Genomic DNA, 7,847 nt, shown 5'->3' with positions numbered 1-7,847 from the left:
TCTCATTCAACCTCTTTCTAGTTCTCCAGTGTCATACACACGCACACGCACACACACACACACACACTCACACAGAATGCTTCCCCTAACCCTAGAGACCAGGCTGAGGAGGCACAGAAAGAAGCTTTCTGCAATCTGCAGTCCAGTGAGTGACAGCTCTGGCTTCCTTCTCTCCAGCCGCCACGTTACTGTAAGTCATCAAAACCAAGACAGACAGACACTCTCTCACACACACACACACACACACACACACACACACAGAGCCTCTTCAGCAATGGGCCTGAATCTCTGACCCCATCCCCACACCTACAACCCCCTCTGTCCCTGACAGGCTCTGAATGCCAGGTGTCACAGAGTCCATGTCACCATCTTTGACTGATCTCAGCAGTTAACAGGCACCTCACAGCAAACAAGGTGCGATTTGGGGATGGATCTGTTGACACCAGATGGTTGTGATAAGCAGCGGTGGCGTCTGCTCAGGGAGAGAGAGAGAGAAAGGCACGACCGCTGGCACCTCGGTAGGAGGTACCAACTCAAGGCAAAGGGACCCATTGTTTTTTTTATTCCTTGTCCTTTCTGAAAAAAGTTGATTGCTGCCAAGGTATGACAATGACTGGAAGTTGAATGCAGTTTTTTTGCTTGTCTCTCATGTTGATTACAAAATGCAGTTGTAAAAACCCATAACATGTTTTCTGCTGAATTAAGCAAAATTCAGATATTCAGATCCCTCTCTAAGCACTTGCTACTCCCGTGGTTTTTTGGTGCAGAGGAACATCCTCACAGCATGAGGGGCCACTGCTGAGTGTAGGCATGGTATACATGAGGGGCCACTGCTGAGTGTAGGCATGGTATACATGAGGGGCCACTGCTGAGTGTAGGCATGGTATACATGAGGGGCCACTGCTGAGTGTAGGCATGGTATACATGAGGGGCCACTGCTGAGTGTAGGCATGGTATACATGAGTGGCCACTGCTGAGTGTAGGCATGGTATACATGAGGGGCCACTGCTGAGTGTAGGCATGGTATACATGAGTGGCCACTCCGTGCCTGGTTTCCTTTGGGTATGCTGTTGGGATTGTGTCCAAATAGTACAATCTTCATTGTCACACCACAGGACTTTGCTTTGCATGGTCTTCACGTGCCTTTTGGCAAACTCCCAGCGGACAGGCATGTGCCTTTTAGTGAGGAGTGGCTTCTGCCTATAGCCATACTATCTTATAGACTCAAAGCCCTAATGGCTGTAGTGCTACATTGATGGTTCCTTCCGCAAGGTTCTCCCATCTTCATAAAGGAACTCTCAGTCATAGTGACCACTGGGGTATTGCCTATCTGTCTTAATCAAAGATTCTAACGAGGCCCTTCTTTATTCAGTTTGGCCCCAAAAACTGCTTTGTCGTTGTGGAGTATTCTGTGTAGATTTATGAGATGAAAAAACTGAATTCCATCATTTTTTAGGTGAGTCTGAAACAACAGAATGTGGAAAACCTGGACGGATATGAAAACCTGTTGAATGCACTGCAGATTGGCTTTTAAGAAATATCAGCAGCCATTCGCCAGGACTGAGGAGCTCACCTATAACTGGCTGCTATAGGGAGGCAGGTTCAGACACCCAACTCCTCAGATCTATCTCTCTTTTTCTCACACCTTCTCTCTCTTTCTCTCTGTCTCATCCCTCTCTTTCTATTCTCTCTCTGTTTGCCCCCCCCGCTCTCTCTCTCTCTCTTTCTCCCTCTGCCCCCCCCCCCTCCGTTTCTCTCTGGTATTGGGGTATTGGGGACACTGAGCGATCATTATGTCCTAACTGACTCCTCCCAGTGACTCTGAGTGATCCATTGCCTAATTTCGACCTGGTTATCAGCCTAATTGCTGCCCTCTGTGCCAAAACTCGCTCTCCGTGCCATGACAGAGGCCCCGGTGACAAATGAAGTGTCACCGCAGACCCAGTGGAAAACTTTCACCTCCCAGCGTCTCAGAAAGTGCTGCGCTAACACCGGCGCCATGACGGATGGGCACCGTCGGTGATACCTCACCGGCTAAGGCATGTCCTGTGGCCGAGACAGAGGAGGTGGACACAGAGAACGGGGTGTTTGTGTGCCCACAGGCTGGGACTGATCTACAGGGTCTGGCTCAGGGGCCCGGGGTCCTGACCAACGCTAAAAGTAAAAGATCTGTGGGTGTTGTAAGATATCCCAAAATGTGCAGTTGCACCAGCCTCATTGCTTCACCCCATGCACTGCCAAATAAGGATCATGTATCATAACAATAACCATAAAACCTGTCACCACCCTCCAGTCCTTAAAAAAATAAACTGTCATGTGTGTTTTGACCCCGTGATCCATGTGATCTGGTCTGACCTGTGCTGAAGTGATGTTCGTCCTCGCTGCTCTCATCTGGGAGAATGCATTCTGACCCCGCTGGTCTGTGCCCGGTGTTTGACCACGCCTGTCACCCCATTAGGAAAACGAGGAGAGACGGGTGCCGGCGTGACGTCCGGCCTGTCCTGCCGTTCACAGGAGGAGGCGCCGCTGCCATGTGTCCTTCACCGCCGCCCGTCCCCCATTCCGGCTCTCGGCCTCCGAGTTTCCGCTGTTTTGAGTCCTCCTGTCCGCGACTTTGATTTTCCAGAGGCCGACTGACCTTTTCCGTGAGCCGGACGTCGGAGCGTGTTACGTCGTCGTTAGCGCCACGGCGAGTGTCACCATGGCGGCCCTCACCTCTGCTGACACGTCTGATGACAGGCAGTCATCATAGAGAAGGGGGGACCTGATTGGAGGTGACTGAAGGTAGGGGGGTCAGGGTGGACAGCGTCCCCTCGCCAGGGTGAGGAGGGGTGTGGTGGGCTGGACAGCGGACCCAGCTAAGAATGAGGAATGAAAGGAGCCAACATAAGTGTGGGCAGCTGTCCCTGAGTCTGGATGCTCTATGCTGTCATTGATGAAAGGTCTACAAAGGACTTCTACACTAAGGCCACATAGTTTACGTGTTTGATCAGCCCATAATGTTTAGTTTTACAGTCAGTTCTAGCTTTTTATTATGGCTGTATTTAAATAAATGTAGTTGGACTATTGTTTCAATGTACTGGTACTTCATTCTGAGGCCCAAGACGTTCTTCTGATTCAGTAAATGAAGATGAGTGGCACAGAGAAAAGGACAACTGAGAGATAATGAATACAAGAGAATAATGTGGGACTGTTATAATTTATGGCGTAATCTCTTACCAGCATGTCAGTGCTGAAAGCATTACGTTGCTAATTTTACGAGTGTTCTTGACGTTGTGCTAATAAAGAGGTGGTGTCACTCAGGATTCTGTGGCTCAGGTGTGGGGATCAGAGCCTTATGTTGAGGCTCAACGCTGAGACAAGCCGTCACCACGACGACTGCCATGTGCCTGTCTCCTACTGTCTGTGTCTGTCCATCATGCCTGCACCTGACTGCATGTGTGTATGTGTGTGTGTGTGTGTGTCTTCTCTCTCTGTCTCTCCCCCTCTGTGACTCTGCGATTTACAGTATATGAACACTATATTAGTTAAAAATGTTTCAAATAAATCTGAAAAGCCGACATTAAGTGTAATAATAATAAATAATAACAACAATATCAATAATAATGAAATAATTAGTTTCATGTTAACAAAAACTATAAATATACAAAACATAACTCTGTAAGAGAACAAATTAACTAAGTGCAAGGTGAACAGATATGTCTTTTTAAAGAAAGTCCCCAAACTTTCACAAGAACGTAGAACATTAGGTAACTCATTCCACCAACAAGGAATCATTGAGGAAAAGCGTCTTGACAGTGACTGTGACAAAGGGCACGAGTATGTGTGTGTGTACAGTATGTGTGTGTGTGTGTGTGTGTAATCATGATGTAATGAAGAGGGGTCCTGAAGGATGGGACAAGACTAAAGACATACTCCAGGGTGTGGGAGAGACCAGGCATGCGGGACCAAGAGAAACAGAGAGAAAAGATGGACTGGTACAAAGTTAAGGGATCTAATGGTGGAAACTATGTGGGTCGCCCTTTCTGTCAGCAACACAGGCGCCACATCTTTGAGACATGTGTGTCCTTTGGTGGCTGGCTGGGAAAAACAGAGATCTGTTTTGTGTTTTGGCAGCGTTGACAGGTGTTGTGTTTAATGAATTGTACACACACACACACACACACACATGCACGCACGCGCACACTCACACACACACACATCAATCAGTGCCGTTTTATTATTAAGTGTCTTTTCTGATGAGGTCATCTGTGTTGATTTGTGGCAGTTTTGGAGGAGAAAACATCTATTAACATCATATAAAAGCATTCATCACGCAGCTTCCCAAAAGCTCTCGTGAAGGGCCATTTTTCAGGGCAGAATGATGTAGACGGGTTGGCCAAGGGCATGTGACGCACTTATGTTTCTAATAAATGACAGGAAGACTCTCAGGAGAAAGGCATGCCTGTCTGCACACTGTCACTGGCCTGGCCTTGCTGTGGTAAGCATTAGCTTTGCTGTGACAGAGAATATGATAATAACAATAACAACAATAACAACAATAATAGGAATAAGAAGAACAATATAATAATCATACTCCTAGCAGCGGGTAAGACAAATCATGTAGGGCAATTCCATGGAAAATTACATTTTTTGTAACATCTATAACGCCAATAAAATGTGATGGTATGGTATGATGTGAATGATTACATGGAATTTGAGCATTTGCTATTTTTGGCTGAAGAATGTACATGAGAAAAAATGCACAAAAAATGAATGTTATCATTCACATCATACAAATGTCAAGGCATTTCACTATGTTATGGATGTGACAAAAAGTCCATTTTCCGTGGAATTGCCCTGTACACACATTGTTGGACACATTATTTGTAGGCTACACAAAAAGATACATTTATGTGTTATTACTATGTTATATGTGATGTGTTGATCATTGACTTTTGTAATAGCAAATCAAATGGGGGAAATACCAAACATTAGATAGGGAGTCTGTATCGCCAAAGACTGACTGGGGGACACAGTATTGTAGTTCCTCCTTATGCTAAAGATTAGACAGAAGCACAGAACAACAGAAACAGTCTCTATTGTAAAAACATAATTAAACTAGATGTACCGCAGAGCGGTACAAAATATGACCGCCGCCCAGTCCAGCACATTTTTTCCACAAAAATAAATCACGCTGAAAGGCCTATATGATTCTAACTGTCTCACTAAATTCTAACTGTCTCACTGGTATCTGCTAGATAACAAGTACCAAAACATGATTAGTTCATAGATTTCACATGTAAAATTCATTTTATACAACCCCACCCCCATCTTGCCTGTTCATAATTCTGAGAAATTCTTGAATTGTGTGCATGTGTGCGTGTACACGTTTATGTTTATGTGTGTGGGTGTGTGTGTGTGTGTGTGTGTGTGTGTGTGCGTGCTTGTGTGTTTGCCTGCGTATGTGTGTTTGTGCATGTGCATGCATGCGTACATATGTCTACTGTGTGAGTATGTGTCATACGTATGATTACTGTGAATGTATGTGTGTGCGTGTGTATCTGTTTATGCACATGTGTGCACATGGAATGGTCTTTCAGTGTCCCGGGAATCCTTGTTGGTGTACGGTCACTAAATGTACACATAAATTATTTTATTGTAAGGCCCCCCATGAACGAAAGTTCACAAAACCTTGGCATGCATTTGGAGGGTGTCATAATGATCCTACACTTTAAATTTCGTGCAGTTTTGACCATGTCAGCCAGAGATATTGTGGTGAAAACACCTAATTTTTTGCTTTTTAATTTTTAACTAGGTGGCGCTATACATGAAATAAGTGGTAATGGGATGGGTTGACATCCCCCCTTAAGACCAACATACAAAAAAAAGGTGGACCTCCTAGGCCCTACGGTTCTCGAGATATTCACAGAAAACTGTCTCCGGCCACCTACAGGCCAGTTGGTGTATACTAACATAATTTATTGTGTGGCCCCCATGAACGGAATTCGACGAAACTTGCGTGCATTCAGAGGGTGTCATAATGATCCTACACTTCCAATTTCGTGCAGTTTTGACTATGTTAGGTCACAGATACCTGCGATTACAACACCTCATTTTTACTTTTTTGTGTTTAACTAGGTGGCGCTATACATGAAATGAGTGGTTATGGTATGGGTTGACATGGCCCCTTGAGATCAACATACAAAAAAATGGTCCTCCTAAACCTTACGGTTCTCGAGATATTCACAGAAAACTGTGTCTGCCCTACCCTCCTTTCGGGGGTGCAGTCCAGCGGGGGGGGCTACAGATCAAAACGAAAAACGATGGTTCCATGCTATCCATAATGGGTTACATGCCCACCAAGTTTCGTCTACCCCGGTCTTTCAGTGTCCCGGGAATCCTTGACGGAAATTTGGACATGCGCTGCGCGGCGGTCATAATAAAAACACAAGAGCTGAGTGAAAATGTTGCCCTGGCCTACACATCCCGATGATGGTGAGAGAGCGCACATGGACACAGTCGAGGCTGCCTGGTCTGCATGATGAATTCAGGCTACAGTTTTGTGCAGGCTCGGGGCTCATCTGGTAAAGAACTTAAGCTCACCTTACACTATGTCAAACGAAAATGCGGTGCATGTATGCGTTGCTTTACACAACAATGTAATTTGTGAAATACAGATAAGACCCTCCCCCCACACACTCACAAACCCCCCACAGATTCCCACTGCTCAGATGTTTAAGTACATGCTGCCATGTCCGCCTACGCTCTGTGGAGAGACATGTCCCGCATTTGCACTGGAGATCACCGGACTATCAAACGAGCGCGCGTGTCACGGAAGATGACACGCGTGCCACTTAACGACGGGGCTGATGGAGGATTGCGCGCTCATGTCACGTTCCCAAAATACAGCCCGGGGCGATAGATGCGCTCTCCCTCGGCTGCGGTGACAAGCGGGTAAACCGGAGGCTCGGTCCGTGGGAGTGACTGAGTGACTGACGGCCTGACGGAGTGACACGAGGCCGTGTCTGTGTCGCTCGCTCCTCATTCTGGCGATCTCCAACTGCCACATCAAACAACGCCTCCACGCGCACGCGTCCCTGATTTGTTCTGAACTGTAATCATCTTGATGGACCAGACTCAGCCCAGCGCCTCGCCCCTCAAAACGACAAGTAATCGCGCTGCCATTTACTCCGCACGCAGCATCACCACACTGAAACAAATCCCCCTCTGCTTAAGAACAAATAGCCTACAGTAGATGACAGCGAGACAGTTGTTTACCTCACAACTTTAGATTGTCTAAAAGTGCTCAGATATTCATTCTGACATCAACACACAACACATCAGACACATCTTTTCAGTCGGCCTAGAATGTCTGGGGATTCCACAAATGGGTAGCCTATTTAAGGTGAGATTTGATTGTTTATTAGGAGATCACAGCCCAACTATTGCTTCCAGGTGGATAAGATTATCTTATTAACTAGCAAAATGTAGGTCTATATCATAACCATCAATTGTGACTAATTGTAGGCCTAATTATTCGTTGTGGATTCGCTTACCAACCATCCAGTCACCTTACTACGTCTCTTGATAGAAATACAGGCTGAAGTTGAATTACATGTAATTGAGTGTAGTTGAGTAGGCCTACAATGCTGGAGGTGCAGTTCTCTCTCAGTAAAACCTTGTGCATCATTCCTCAATGACTCGGCAGCAGAAGTGAACCAGTTTTGGGCTCAGTCATTTATAGAACCAGCAGCTGATAGATCCAAGCAGGTGCGCCACCAAGGAGTGGCCAGGGGTGGCCGCGGCCACCACAACATAAACTCTGGCCACCCCTGTGGCCACCCGTGGCTATGTGACTTACTGAC

This window comes from Alosa sapidissima, chromosome 11 (assembly GCF_018492685.1).
Source record: "Alosa sapidissima isolate fAloSap1 chromosome 11, fAloSap1.pri, whole genome shotgun sequence".
NCBI classification, from domain to species: domain Eukaryota; kingdom Metazoa; phylum Chordata; class Actinopteri; order Clupeiformes; family Clupeidae; genus Alosa; species Alosa sapidissima.
Note: the sequence above shows the minus strand (reverse complement) of the source record.